The sequence below is a fragment of the Schistocerca cancellata genome, chromosome 7 (genome assembly GCF_023864275.1).
Source record: "Schistocerca cancellata isolate TAMUIC-IGC-003103 chromosome 7, iqSchCanc2.1, whole genome shotgun sequence".
In the NCBI taxonomy this organism is placed as follows: Eukaryota; Metazoa; Arthropoda; class Insecta; order Orthoptera; family Acrididae; genus Schistocerca; species Schistocerca cancellata.
Genome location: NC_064632.1, coordinates 56,934,186 through 56,949,713, shown reverse-complemented (window position 1 = coordinate 56,949,713; position 15,528 = coordinate 56,934,186).

Below are 15,528 nucleotides of genomic sequence, written 5' to 3'. Positions count from 1 at the left end.
TCCCGCATGCCCACTATACGCCCTCGCTCAAAGTCCGTCAACTGCACATAAGGTTCACGTCCACGCTGTCGCGGCATGCTACCAGTGTTAAAGACTGCGATGGAGCTCCGTATGCCACGGCAAACTGGCTGACACTGACGGCGGCGGTGCAGAAATGCTGCGCAGCTAGCGCCATTCGACGGCCGACACCGCGGTTCCTGGTGTGTCCGCTGTGCCGTGCGTGTGATCATTGCTTGTACAGCCCTCTCGCAGTGTCCGGAGCAAGTATGGTGGGTCTGACACACCGGTGTCAATGTGTTCTTTTTTCCATTTCCAGGAGTGTATTAAAACACGTAATTATAGAGAACGCCACGAAATAATTCCCCAGACGATAACGCTTCACCGCCAATGTATGTTTTCCAGTAGTAGATGCATTAACTGCCCAAGGCCATCCGTTACTGATCACCAGGATTCTAGTTTAGAAGCCCTCAACACACCACAATGGCCTTCTATACTTGGAAACTCCTCACATTCATATTCGTTTCAGTGCATAACAGCAAACATCCTCAATTTCTTTGACTGGACGTGTTCTGCATATACATTTACACAAATACTATGAAAAATGTATATATTAGTATTTCCCATTGTACTACAGAGTTTCTTCTCTGTACATGCTGGGGAAAGATGACTCTTTACGTGCCTCATTGCATACTATAATTAGTAAAATGATGTACTCACTGTTACTACACAAGCTCTACGTAAAGATCTTGCATACACACTCTTAGACAAGAAACAACGTACTGCGAAGAAATGTAAATTGGTCACAAATTAACATTCATACAGCTACCGACGGGAAATGCGAAGGTGCCAACTTCGGTGGCCAGTGGATGAATCTGTGATGCTACAGCGCAATTTCACCGCGCAGCTAGCAAGGATACAGAGGGAGACATGTCCATATCAAGGCATAAAGTCTTTGAAAATTTCATTCCGTGTACTCTGTTCGGCACTAACCATGCCTCACGGACGGGCGCTTGAACAATCTACGGAGATATCAATATTTGAGAGAGGACCTGTAGCTGGACTCAAAGAAGGCACTTGGAATAATCGGCGTACCGCTAGACATTTGAGTAAGAGCGATGTCATTATTTAACAATATTGGCAAAAATGGGTAAGCCGTGTGCGACTCGCGTTCGTGCCGTTTATTACTTGACATCTTGTCTTTGCGGTACCGCCGTCCCGTTTCTTATTCGGATTACTGGCGTCACTAAGTTGCTGGCTGGCTGCCCGTGAGTAGCAGCAGCAGCGCTATCGATAAGAATACTGTCGCACTATATTTGGAGCGACCGTTAGTATTCCTGTGCCGTGCTGTGCGGTGAATACAGTCGGGATGAAGCTCCAGTGAGGTCTGGACAGCGAGTACTCACCCGACCGCTGGGGGGACACACACGCACTATCCGACGGAAGGAGAGTTGAGCGGGAACGATTGTTGGTTGGTCGTTCGGTCGGTCGTCTCATCGGGCAAAGTGTATTTGGTCTTCTCACAGCTTCTGGGCCCCTTCAATTGGTCATCTTGCGGGACACGGGTCGGTTCCTTCCTTGTGCTGAGATGTCGGGTGGCCAATGGGCCGGTGTTTCTTCTGCACGGTTGAGTCAGAGCCAGTGTCTCCGGATCATCGTGTGTCCGCGTTGCGAACCGATATCAAAGGAGTCGGGTCGGAGCAGCAGTGAGGGCCGGACAGCCATGACTCGCCCGACCGTTGCTGACACACATGACTTGAGTGTGGACGACGTTGGTTGGTCGTTCGTCGGTCGTCTCATCGGACGACGAGTATTTGGTCGCCAACCGCTTCTGGGTTCTCCGTGTGTGTCGGCTTGTGATTCACCCTAGTTGTTCCACAGTGACTGGTTTTAGTATTGTTCGGGTTGTTTGTGGAAGTATTTCGCGGAACCGTGTGTAGATTTGTGGTTTTGGCTGAGCAGTAATTTTAATGCTGTCTGCGAGCTGAATTGAGTGAGTCGGTTGAGACAGAGCAGCAGGCAAGTCTCCACGGCGCGTGGATCTTGAGGCGCGTGGATCTTGAGGCGCTAGCTGCGAGAGTGACAAGTTCTTTGTCCACCCAATCTGGACGATGAAGTTGAGTGATTCGTTAACCTGTTATGAAACCTCAACTTTTGTGACATCTCAGAGTTCATCTGGAGGTTGTTCCCCCTGGGCCGTTCGGGCAAGCAATGCTGTTCGTATTCCCGTCCTCGGCCGGTATTTTGCATCATTGTGCCGATGGTCGGACAAAGGGAATTCGTGAAATTGTTGGCCGGTTCGTGGGCCGTCCCTAGTTTGGGTTTCCATCCGGTTACCTAACTCCAACTCTTGGCTGCCTTTTCTCACCTCACCTCACATTTGAGCTACCTTCCCAGGTCGACCCTTGGATCACTTCTGAGCACCACTTGTTCTGTTGGTTTTAAACTGGGATTTTCATTTTAGTTTACGTATTGTGCAAGGCCTTCCGCCGTGTATTAATTCAGATTTTTTAAATTTTACAATAAGGCCTTCAGCCGTGTGTGTTCCTTAAAGCAATTTTTTTTAAATAATTCAAAATTATTCACCTGACTTGTTGTCCAGGCCTTCAGCCGTTGTTTCAGATTTGTTTGTGGCCTCCAGCCATGCAATAAGTTAATATTTCCTTAACCAGGCTCAGGCCGTTCTGTTGTAAGTTCAAAAGGAAATTTCTTGGTTAGAAAAATTGTTTATTAAAGTGCTTTAATTATAGTTGTCCTTCAGCCAATAATTGTTTTCATTGCATGCTTTTTTAAGAAAAAAATTTACCTTCAATTTTTAATTACTTTCGGTTTCCAAGCCGGGCCTTCAGCCGTTCTTGTGTTTACTGTATGGGTTTGGGCCTTCAACCCAGAAAGCATCTTAAGGTTCCTTTAACTTGGCCTTCAATCGTATCGTTTAATTGTGATCCTTAAGCCAACATGTAAATAAGTGATTCTTAGAAAAATAAAGTTGTGTGTTTGATTGTGCAACTCACAGTAACTGTTCACGGCCCCATCCACATCCTTAAACTTATCATGTGCGCTCTCTGATTAGCTACCAACCAGGTTTCAGTGGGTGAACTATGGCCGAACACAGCGTCAGACACCAGCTATCATCGACCTCTGTACACCAACAAGCTCGTCTGCAATGACATCGGGCATATTCGGCCTGGAATCCCACTGACTGGTATAGAATTGTCTTCAGTGATGAGCACCACTTCGTCCTGAGTCCCGATAATCAACAAAGACGTCTTTGGAGACGCACCTCACAGCAGTGGGATACCAAATTGACTGTCATCTGCTATATGGTCCGACAACCAGGGGTGATGGTTTAGGGAGCCATTTCATTTCATTGCAGGCCCCGTTTGGTTTTCAACCGTCGTACCCTTACAGCACCACGGTGTCTCGACAATTTTCTACGCGTAGTTTTGTTGCCCTCACCGCATACCATTCTGGGCTTACATTTGAGGAAGATGACGCCCGCCCGCTGACGGTTGAATTTCGACTGCTTGCCTTCGTGCTTGCCAAACCGTACCTCGGTTACCAACATAGCCTATCTCTCCCCAAATGACAACGTTCGGAGCATCGTAGCCAGGGCCCTCCAACAAGCTCGGGGTTTTGATGATCTAATACTCCAGTTCGGCAGAATTTGGCACGACATTCCTCACGAGAACATCAAACAACTCTGTCACTCTGTCAATGAATGGTAAGCCGAATGGCAAGACAAATAACCGCTTGCGTAAGGGCCAGAGGTGGACTAACGCGTTATTGACCAGCTCAGTTTGTGAAGCTCTTTCTCTTGAATAAATCATTCAATTTTTCTGTAATTTCAGTATTTGGTTTGTCTGTACACGTAATTTTCAGTTACCGATTTCCGTTCTGTTCGGATAATTCCTTCGTAGAAAGTCGTTTTATTTTATTTTGTTTTATTTATTTTAGTCTCAGACTCTATCACTCAGTCATGATTCTTGGAACTAACATGATTTCATTGCGGCTGCTGTCTCCCACGGGTCTAACAAACCTCTGATCAATAGTCCTCCACTGCTCTGCAGACTACGCAGTCCGACTGAATCTCCATCTCGGTAGACACAATATTTTTGGTGATTGCAATGAATAATCGCCTCCTTACGGAGATTAATCTTTCTTTTAGATATACATTGTCTGCCTCGCTAAATAGTTCACAGCTTTCTACCTCGAGTTTCAGCCAGCAGCATAATTTAAGCGCAACAGATTTCTTGGAGGTACAGTAAATTCGGGAACATTGTTAAGAATACTTCGACAAATTGTTATTAAAACTTTAGCAGTCGAAGTGTCGTTACTTTCCAAGGGCCACAATAATAAATTTTATAAATAAAAATAAGCGTCTGCGGTCAGAGATTGCTGTGGTATTTGCGAAATTTCAGCTTCATAGTGAATACATCTTCCCTTATCAGAGCTACAATAATGTTTAAGCAAGAATGATTTGTCCACTTATCAAAACAGTCTTTATTCTCAAAATAAATCTATAAGGATAGCGTTGTATACACTGTATTGTCTCCTTTCAGCAGTTGCCTATCTCTGTATTTTCCTGATGAGCGTTATTCCGTGACTGCTTCTCTCGTTCATGCGGTCCTCAATCTCCTTTAAAGCAGGGCGGTAAAATGCTGATGAATAAAGAATTAACTGCTTTCTGTCACATAGTTATAAACGCCTCATTGAAATGAAAAAAGGGAAGTAATTTATATACTCGAGTGATATTTTCCGTTTCCCGCATTAAGCCGTTTCCCACAGCTATCCCCGTCAAATGTTTAGCACGAAGTTCTCCTCCGGTCTGGCGGCGTAAGTTCCTCTGAGATGTTCGGCGCATCGAACAAAAGAGTGGCGGGAGAGTGAGCAGAGAGGGAAACGGGACGCAATAAAAGACAACCAAAAGATCGAGTTCAAGTTAGTTGCTGGACGATGTTAATGTTCATCAGTTTTTAATGCAAGCACTTAGCGGTCGCCATGGATCTCTTTAATCGTTTCTTCCCAGCAACGAAACAAAGGACTGGAAAGCGAGAGTTGGTGCAGTCTGCTTTTCATAACTTCACAAGCATATGTTTCTGTGATGCAACCAGTCTTTTTCCAGCCTTTGTCGGTACATTGTACGTGCTGTTGACAAGGTTTATTGATGATGCTGCAATAAAAAAATTCTTTTTCTTGCCACACGTAACTGACTTCTATTGATATTTGACTTTACCTTATAACACGAAGGTAAGGAAATCTTTGTTTTATTTGATTGACTAATATTTTGTGAAAATCAACTATAAATTTGTCGCAGTTGACATTAAATTAAATTATGTCTCTGACTTAAGCACTGATTCGTCAGTAAAGAGCGCATATAATAAACTCATTTTCATTCCATTGATTTTATACCTCTCTTTCTTAACCTGCAGTGATTTTCTGCTCAAGCCAAAATTGCTGAGTAGTTTCGGCTTGTGTGGTTGCGTCTGAAAAGTAAATTAAGCTTAATATTAATAAAATATATTAATTATTAAAGACCACGTGACGAAATAAAAGCATCGTACTTTGCAGCAGGAAAACTTCGTGCAGGTTCTGGTAATGTATATACAAGGAATCCGAGGTCACTCCCCCTCCCCCCCTTCCCTCAAAGATTCCACAAGTTGACCATGCAGCTGAGAGCTGAGGCAATTGTATCTCATGCATTCAACTATCCCCCCCCCCCCCCCCCTCGTACACCATACCATCCCCCCATCCTCTCTGGAAAAATAGAAAGGATCAAAATAGGTGGAAACTTCAGGACCACCAGAAATACAGTTACCCTTCCTCTTCTCCTTTTTATTAAAAGAAAATCCGATTGCATGTGCCCCATCATTCGAAATCCATATGCCATTGTGAATGAATCGCTAACAATCGCCAGCAGCTGGAACAGCCACTGCTCCCAGGCAGAATAAGAGAAGGAAGACTGTCAGATCTGAAAGTAAGTATTTCTCCATCTATTTTTATTATTATGATTTCTTTATGAATATATTAGTTTATACTTCGTTTTTTGTCTTCCAACAGCGCAAGACCGTCCTAATGTTTTAGTAGCAGAAATAATGGATGAGGAGTCACAGATGTTCAACCTATTATTGTCTGCTCCAATGCAGTACGACTGCTTGTGGATCTAAACACGTGTATGAGGGTCTAGCACTTGACTGTTATTTTGACCTGACAGTAACTTTAATTGACAATGTTCAACCTGTTGGTGCTACAGTGCAGTATTCGTGGGATGAATGGGATTGTCTGTGCTATTTGATGGAGTTCATTGAGGAGAAAATGATGACAGAATGCCCGCATCTCGTGGTCGTGCAGTAGCGATCTCGCTTCCCACGCCCGGGTTCCCGGGTTCGATTCCCGCCGGGGTCAGGGATTTTCTCTGCCTCGTGATGGCTGGGTGTTGTGTGCTGTCCTTAGGTTAGTTAGGTTTAAGTAGTTCTAAGTTCTAGGGGACTGATGACCATAGATGTTAAGTCCCATAGTGCTCAGAGCCATTTTTGATGACAGAATACGAGCTATCCCATGCACCTACTGAACATCAGTACATTTTGGGGAAGATACCAGTAGTCGATAAGCACATAGAAGCAGTGCTGGAAATTATTTAATACTCTTGTGGTTATCACAAGCACCCCGAATGCAAAATTGTAGTTTAGTCTGGTGAGTCGACCTGTTATGCTGCCATTGAGGAATATCATTCCAGGTGGTATATCTCAACAAGATAAAGCTCGCCCACATACCGCTGTTGTAACCCAACATGCTCGACGAGTGTTGACATATTCCCTTGGACTTCTCTGTCTCTAGATCTGTCTCCAATGGAGCACATGTGGAACATTATCGGAAAACAACGTCAGTGTCGTTCACAAACGGCATTAAAAGTCCCCGTGTTGCCCGACCAAGTGCAACAGTCGTGGAACTCGATCCCACAGAATGACAACCGGCACCTGTACAACGCAATGCATGCACGTCTGCATTCAACATTCTGGAGGTTACACCGGTTATTAATGTACCAGCGCGATACATTTGCATTGGCTAATATCGCACTTACATTGAACGACCATCTTGCAATGTTAATCACTGAAATATGTTACCTAGACAAATGTGTGCCGGAAACCTCATTTCTCTACATGAGTTACCTTTTGCGTAGCGATTTTTTTCCCTCAGTGTATATGCTTGCTTACTCCACGAGACTATTAGTGCCAATTGTCATCATGGATTATTCAAAACAAAATGAAAGTATCAAATTTGGACAAATAGACATCCATACCGAATCTGATTCTTCACAGAATTTTCCTCCAAGCACCCCAGAATACACATTGTTGCATGATTGTGTGAAAAATTATTCACCTCTCACTGGGGTCGTACAAAGACTTCTACAAGACTTGTTCAGAAGATATGTTTACTGTGGGCATTAACGGGCTGTTTTTTTTTTCTTTTTTCTTTTTGAAGGCTGACAGCACGGAGTGGTGGAGGGGGATCCCCTGACTACAATGAGCATCGCAGGAACATGATAGTACTTAAACTCATGTCGTAGGGTCTATTTGCACGAAAGAAGTCGGTTAGAAATACCGTCAAGTGTAAGCCACGTTCTGTCATCTGCTTCCCATTCGCGGAAGGACTAACACGTATCGAAATTTTTTCGCGAATCAAAACGATTTACGGCCAAGGTGTTAAGAAAGTGAGAGTGTTCAAGCGTTGTAGAGAGTTTAGTGAAGACAGAGAAAAAGTTCGTGACAAACAGAGGAGTGAGATACCTGCTAACTTGACTGATGAGTTGGTGCAAAACATCAAGGAAACTGTTCGTGAACACCGCCGATTGAAAGCGGAAGAAATTCCTCAAAGTTTTCACAACTCTCCAGAACTCTCTCGAATGAGACACTCACACAAACGCTCGGACACCGGAAAATGTGTGCAAGATGAGTTTCAAAACTGCTGACAGAGCAGCACAAGAAAAACAGGGTAAATAGCGCGCTCGGGTTAAGCGACTTAAATCAGAAAGTTAGGATCTTCTGAGCTCTATTGTGACCGGAGATGAAATGTGAATGGCTCATTACACTCCTGAGACAAAAACACAATCGTCACAGTGGCGTCACACCAATTTACCATCTGCCAAAAAATTCAAAGCCACTATTTTGGGCAAAAAGAGACCTCAATGTTCTGGGACGGAAAAGGCATCATTTTGTTGAGTCTGTGTCACAGGGTGAGACCTTCGATGGACAACGATGTTGTGAGATCCTAAGGTAACTCAAAGGAAAGCTGACGAGAGGAATGTGCTTGCTACATGACAACGCCCGTCCTCTCGCGCAGCCTTAGCCACAAAGGTGCTCTTGGACTCATGGTTGGGATATTTTGAACCACCTTCCCGCATTCCCCTGACTTTGTGCCCTCATATTATCATCTTGTAGTCTCCCTGATAGCACACGTGAATGGAAATGAATGGAAATCAGTTCTCAACCAACGAGCAGGTGCAGGGAAAGACTCTGAAGCGGCGTAATGAGCTGGCGGGAGAGTTCTTGGAGAGCCTACCACGGCTTACCTCCTCATTTGAAGGGTCACAGTTATGTAGAAAAATAGTTAACAAATGCATAGAATAACAAATGTATCAACAATACCCCGTAATTTTCCTCTTCTACTTACTCTTCACAAGCTGCCAATCGGTATGCGCTGGAAAAACCTTGTACTCTACATAATGTCATTTTGTCATTAAATTTTACATTTTTCTCTGTCTCTTCTTTGTGGGATCTTATTTCATTTCTGCCATAAACAATCTCTGCACTGTGCTTCGTCAGTCAACCAGAACCGATTGTGATTTCCTCTCGCAGGTTGTGCTCTACTACGTCGTCCATTCGATATGTTTCTCCTATTGCTACTTGTAACGTTACTTGGCAGTAATATAAGGATATTTCCCTATCCACCTACAACTTCTTTTATTTTGAATCCACTGATAGGCAAACTCGGTATTTCATCTTCCGATTTCAATAATTCTGTACACAAGTTGTTTCCTATCGCACACAGTTGGCTTCCTGGGCCAAATAGTGACTTAGTCGCACGCCCACGTAATTTAATCTCAGTTATAGAGGCGATTACTGCCTTATCTTTCTTACCTTTCAATATGATGTCCTCTTTCAACAGATCATCTTATTCGTCCAAAAACTCTCCTGCTTTTATTGCGTAAATGTTCCTGTCTTCTTCCCAAGTAGTTCAAGACCCCTCTATGTATGTTTCAGTTCGGACCAATCCCGTTTTGTGTGACACAGCTATTTTCCTTCACTATGAATTCAAGTAAAACGTCGCTGCTTGTTCAGATTGCATTCCCACTACAATAACAGCCACTCATCCGTCGCAAGAATAATGGGTTTACCACTGTCGATAGATTACTGCATGATCGCCTTTTCTTACATAACAACTCCTCCGATACGAAATTTATCCTGAGCTTCAAATTTATTAATTTACATCACGACCAATTTCCGTCCACAAATACGTGTCCTACTCGCGCGATGGCTGTAGCACCACTTTCAATAATATTTCACAAAACATGCGCCGCTATCACGGGAAGCGCAGTCGCTCGGGATCAGCCCTGCAATCATCCTCCGGCTGGACTGATTCACACCTTCAAGCCATATAATTCCCAGGCACCAATCTTTCCGTTCTATGACTATGGGTCATCCCCGTCAGCGATGTCGCTGGGCCGTAGCAAAGAATCGTAACGGTAGATTCGATCCTCCAATAACTGGATCGATATCTGTACCTTAAAGAAATCGATCCTATAGCTCAAAGACCGAACTTACCGTTTTTACATTTAGGAAGGGAAAGAATTATAGAACAGTGTGAAAGAATAGATAGGTCATAGGCATACGTTGCAGGCTCATGATCAGAACATAAGTTATCGGCGCATGTACCTTGGGAGTCAGTTCGCCCTCGAAAACTGGCTACTTGTGAATGTCCGACACCTCGTCTTCCAATCTGCCAGACTATAGGAAGTCAAAATAAACTTTTTTTAGTCGTCTTCTTGGTTTGATGCGGTCCACCACAAATTCTCTTCTGTGCCCATTTCTTCATCTCAGAGTAGCACTTGCAACCTATGTCCTCAATTATTTGCTGGGTGTATTCCAGTCTCTGTCTTCCTTATCGGTTTTGCCCTCTACAGCTCTCTCTAGTACCATGGATGTCATTCCCAAATGTCTTAACAGATGTCGTTGTCAGTGTTTTCCCTATATTCCTTTCCTCACCAATATGCGCAGAACCTCCTCTTTTCTTACCTTATCACTCCACCTAATTTTCAATATTCGTCTGTAGCACTGTGTAATAAACTATATGCAATGCTGTGGCCACAACTTCTTCTGACGTCGCATCAACCAAAAATCTTCAAATGTGTGTGAAATCTTATGTGACTTAACTGCTAAGGTCATCAGTCCCTAAGCTTACACACTACCTAACCTAAATTATCCTAAGGACAAACACACACACCCATGCCCGAGGGAGGACTCGAACTTCCGCCGGGACCAGCCGCACAGTGCCTGACTGCAGCGCCCGAGACCGCTCGGCTAATCCCGCGCGACAATTTCTCATCAACCGTTTTCTTTCCTCGACCACATTGCACTTCATAAGAACCTGTCTCTTAGAATTTCGTAATCTCTTTCTTCAGACCGTTGGCGAACATCGGACCAACGCCTTTTTCCATATCCTTTAGTGTTCAGAACTTCTGCAGAGCTACTGACTCACAGCCATCACCCTTGTAAAAGAGTCGTGTATCTTGCGTCTTTTATTTTGCATGTTCTGGCGCTCTCAGCGTCAAGCAGTGACAAAAATTTTGTTATCTTTTGTTTGTTTCCGTAATGTTTTCCTCTTCTGCGAAAACATTATCTTCAAATTTGTCTTCATTTTGAGCTGTGGTTCTTTTTTTAAACTGTTTGGAAACTGCAACTTAAACTATAAACACTCCTTAACTTGGGTTGCGGTACCAAGATACATTCCACCAGCAGAGCGAATTCACTAGGAACTGAGTGTTACACACCGCACACGGATGCACGTGATATGAAGCAGTGGTTGCGCGAAAGAGGGCGTGTTTCAAAGTTGCCTGACGGGAATGTTTTCCGCAGCCGGTCAGATCGCAACTTCTTCCATGTGGGCTAGCTCCGAGCCAAGCAACTGGAAAGCACCCTGTGGTAAACATAGCTCGTAAAGTCTGGGATTCACTAATAGTTTCGAGGCCCGTAGTTTAGATGGTACTTTATCTTGTGAAATGTGAGTGGAAGTTTTGCAGAGCGATATACGCTGAAATATATGTGCTTTTAGTAAACTTTTCTCCTAGAAGGGAGGAGGGGGAGGGAGGGCTTATAACCCCCGTGACACTTCACTTATAGTCCAGCTTCGATACTTGTCTTCCTTCCGCGGTTTACGTCAGAGATAAATAACGGCACTCACGTACAAGCCCATTGTTAATTTATTACGTCAAGACATTTATCACTAGTGACTGAACAATTTCACTGTGGCCGCTGTTTACCATTAAATATTTTGTGAACGTACACGCCAGATTTCCACAGTGCCTTCGGAACAGTGCCCCACCCAAACTGCTAACGAAGTTCCGAGAGTACGGAATCGGTTTCCACGTACGTGAGCAGCTCGAAGACTTTTTAAGTAAAAGAATCCACTATGTCGTACTTGACGGCGGGTGTTCATCAGAGACAAATGTGAACCGTCAATTAGGGCGATTCACAAACAACAACTTAAGTACACATGTTATTCCAAAAACGTTATAGTGGAAGTAGGGGCCAGGAGGTGCTGGTGAAAAAACACACATTGATAAGGTTATCTTTTATTTTAAAAGGTTTTCACAATAATAAAATTTTAAGTCTGGTATTAAAAAAAACAGTTTAAAAAACAATTTCCAATAGCTCACAAATTTCCTTTATAAAAAGGAGATTTCCAGGGATGACGTTAACAACTTCACAATAGTAAGATTTTAACTATATATAAGACAATTAAAAAGACTCTTGTAAATAGCTGGCAAATTTTCTCTATGTAAAGGATATTGCAAGGTATGACGTTGACAACTTCCCAATAGTAAGATTTTAACTCTATATATACAATTAAAAAGACTCCTTTAAATAGCAAGCAAAATATCTTTATGTAAAGGATATTGCAAGGTACGACGTTAACAACTTCCCAATAATAAAATTTTAAACTTGTTATATCTATAAGAGAACAACTTCTTGAAAAAAAAAACTTTACGTTGTTTCTTTGTATTAAAGCAAAAATAGTAGTCTCTAGACAGTTAAATAACTTACATCACACCTGTCAGTTGTTACAAGATAAATGTGAATAAGCCAGCACACAAACCTTCATATTAAAGGCAGCCCCCCAAAAAAATTTTCCTTAGCTCGGTGAGGGAGTGACACGTCTAAAGGGGCCCAGATCGCATTGGTCGGAATAGTTACTGATGGTGTACAGGGCCACAGCAGATCAGCCCCAAAACTTGCATTACAAGCCACTACCTCACCGACTTACCCAAAACGAGAAGCTGTAGCAAGGGCGGTGCCTGTACAGACTCTGAACCACAGAGACACACGACACCGACCCTAAATCGCCCAATCAAGGTGTGAATGAAACTGCCCAACCAAGAAGCAATTACCACATTCCCTGGCCAGACAAAAGAAAACTGTGGTGGGAAGACCCCAACAAAACCACTGGTGAAGAAACTCATACACTTCACTAGAACTTGCAAAACCCCTTATATATATATATATACTACTGGCCATTAAAATTGCTACATCACGAAGATCACGTGCTACAGACGCGAAATTGAACCAGCAGCAAGAAGATGCTGTAATATGCAAATGATTAGCTTTTCAGAGCATTCACACAATGTTGGCGCCGGTGGCGACACCTACAACGTGCTGACACAAGGAAAGTATCCTACCGATTTCTCATACACAAACAGCAGTTGACCGGCGTAGGCGGGTGAAACGTTGTTGTGATGCCTCGTGTAAGGAGGTGAAATGCGTACCATCACGTTTCCGACTTTCATAAAGGTCGGATTGTAGCCTATCGCGATTGCGGTTTATCGTATCATGACATTGCTGCTCGCGTTGGTCGAGATCCAATGACTGTTAGCAGAATATGGAATCGGTGCGTTCAGGAGGGTAATACGAAACGCCGTGCTGGATCCCAACGGCCTCGTATCACTAGCAGTCGAGATGACAGGCATCTTATCCGCATGGCTGTAACGGATCATGCAGCCACGTCTCGATCCCTGAGTCAACAGATGGGGACGTTTGCAAGACAACAACCATATGCAAGAACAGTTCGACGGCGTTTGCAGCACCATAGACTATCAGCTCGGAGACCATGGCTGTGGTTACCCTTCGCGCTGCATCACAGACAGGAGCGCCTGCGATGGTGTACTCAATGACGAACCTGGGTGCACGAATGGCAAACCGTCATTCATTCGGATGAATCCAGGTTCTGTTTACAGCATCATGATCGTCGTATCCGTGTTTGGCGACATTGTGGTGAACGCACATTGTAAGCGTGTATTCGTCATCGCCATATTGGCGTATCAGCCGGCTTGATGGTGTGGGTTGCCATTGGTTACACGTCTCGGTCACTTCTTGTTCGCATTGATGGCAATCTAAACAGTGGACGTTACATTTCAGATGTGTTACGACCCGTGGCTCTAGCCTTCAATCGATCCCTGCGGAACCCTAAATTTCAGCAGGATAATGCACGAGCGCATATTGCAGGTCCTATACGGGCCTTTCTGGATGTTCGACTGCGGCCCTGGCCAGCACATTTTCCACATCTCTCACCTATTAAAAACGTCTGGTCAGTGGTGGCCGAGCAACTGGCTCGTCACAATACGCCAGTCACTAGTCTTGATGAACTGTGGTATCGTGTTGAAGCTGCATGGGCAGCTGTACCTGTACACGCCATCCAAGCTCTGTTTGACTCAATGCCCAGGCGTATCAAGGCCGTTATGACGGCCAGAGGTGATGGTTCTGGGTACTGATTTCTCAGGATCTATGTACCCAAATTGCGTGAGAATGTAATCACATGTCAGTTCTAGTATAATATATTTGACGAATGAATACCCGTTTATCATCTGCATTTCTTGTTGGTGCAGCAATTTTAATGGCCAGTAGTGTATATATAACTCTGTTACGTAAAAATAGTACTCAACTTCCCACACTCCATCACAGCGCCGCAAACACGTTGGACCTCTTTATGCTCGTCAGAGCCAACCGCTGCCAGTGGTTTCAACGGCCCATAAGAAGACACACGGTCCCACGAGCTGATCTCCTGCACCACGGCTTCTACGCTTCATAAGCCACTTCGCCCCTGACAGCCAAGCGGTCGGCCAAAGCACGTGGCGAGCAGTTGACGACCCCTAACAGCAGGGCCCCACTCGCGCCGCCACCTCTCTCGGTCACTGCCTAGTACGTACTCCTCGATCGTCACACTTGCCCCACCTCCCGCCAGAGGGCGGTAGCGATCCAAACAGCGCACCATACCGAAAGCGCCACCGCAAACACTAGACGTGAAGCGAAAGCACTCCGCCAGGCGCGCTTTTCGAAGAGCCGGACACAACTACGACTCAAAATGTATCATCAGGAATGGCTCAGCCAAGTGCGACAGGAACGCTCTTACTCTCTATACACATGAATGATCTGACAGATACGGCGAGCTGCAATCCGCGGTTTTTTGCGGATGACGCTGTGGTGTGTGAGGAAGTGTAGTCACTGAGTGAGTGTAAGACACTAGGTGACTTAGAATTTCTATCTCTTTTGATGAATGGCAGCTTGAAAACGCAACTAATGCAGATGAGTAGAAAAAGCAGTTTTAGAGGTGTGTTTGACTCTACAAAGTCGACTAAGTAACTAAACGTATAGCTGCAAAGGTAAATGAAGTGGAAAGAGCTCGCAAGGCCGGCAGTAGAAAAGGCGAAAGGACGACTCCGGGTTGTTGGGACAGTTCTATGAAACTGTAGCTTATCTACACTGCTCAACAGAAATTTTGAATAGCATCTTAAAACGTAGTGTACGATACCAGAGAACTCATTGCCCTAGGCACTTCATGGATTGGGGAATCAGAAGTCATATACTGGACGGTGTTTACTACTGGCGTGCTTTGTGGACATTTCCTAGTCAAATAAACATACCGATGCCGCACTGGCGCACCACGAGCTGCTTCCTTGTGTTTGTCTCCAGCACTGCAGTAATACGCCACGTAGAGGCATACAGCACGTTGATAGAGTCAGGATGGTGGCTTTACTTTTAGCAGGTCATACACAGCAAGATATTGCTGATCGGTTAGATGTCGCTTAAGTAGGCGTCTCTAAGGAGTTGCGAAAATACAGAGGAAACAACAGACCTCGCAGTGGTCGTCATCGTATGACAACCCCTATGCAGGATCGTATCCTCCAACTGACGGCTCTCAGGCGCCCAGCGTCAGTTGCCAGAATTATTGGAAATGTTTTCTCTCGGGCAACACAGATTTGTA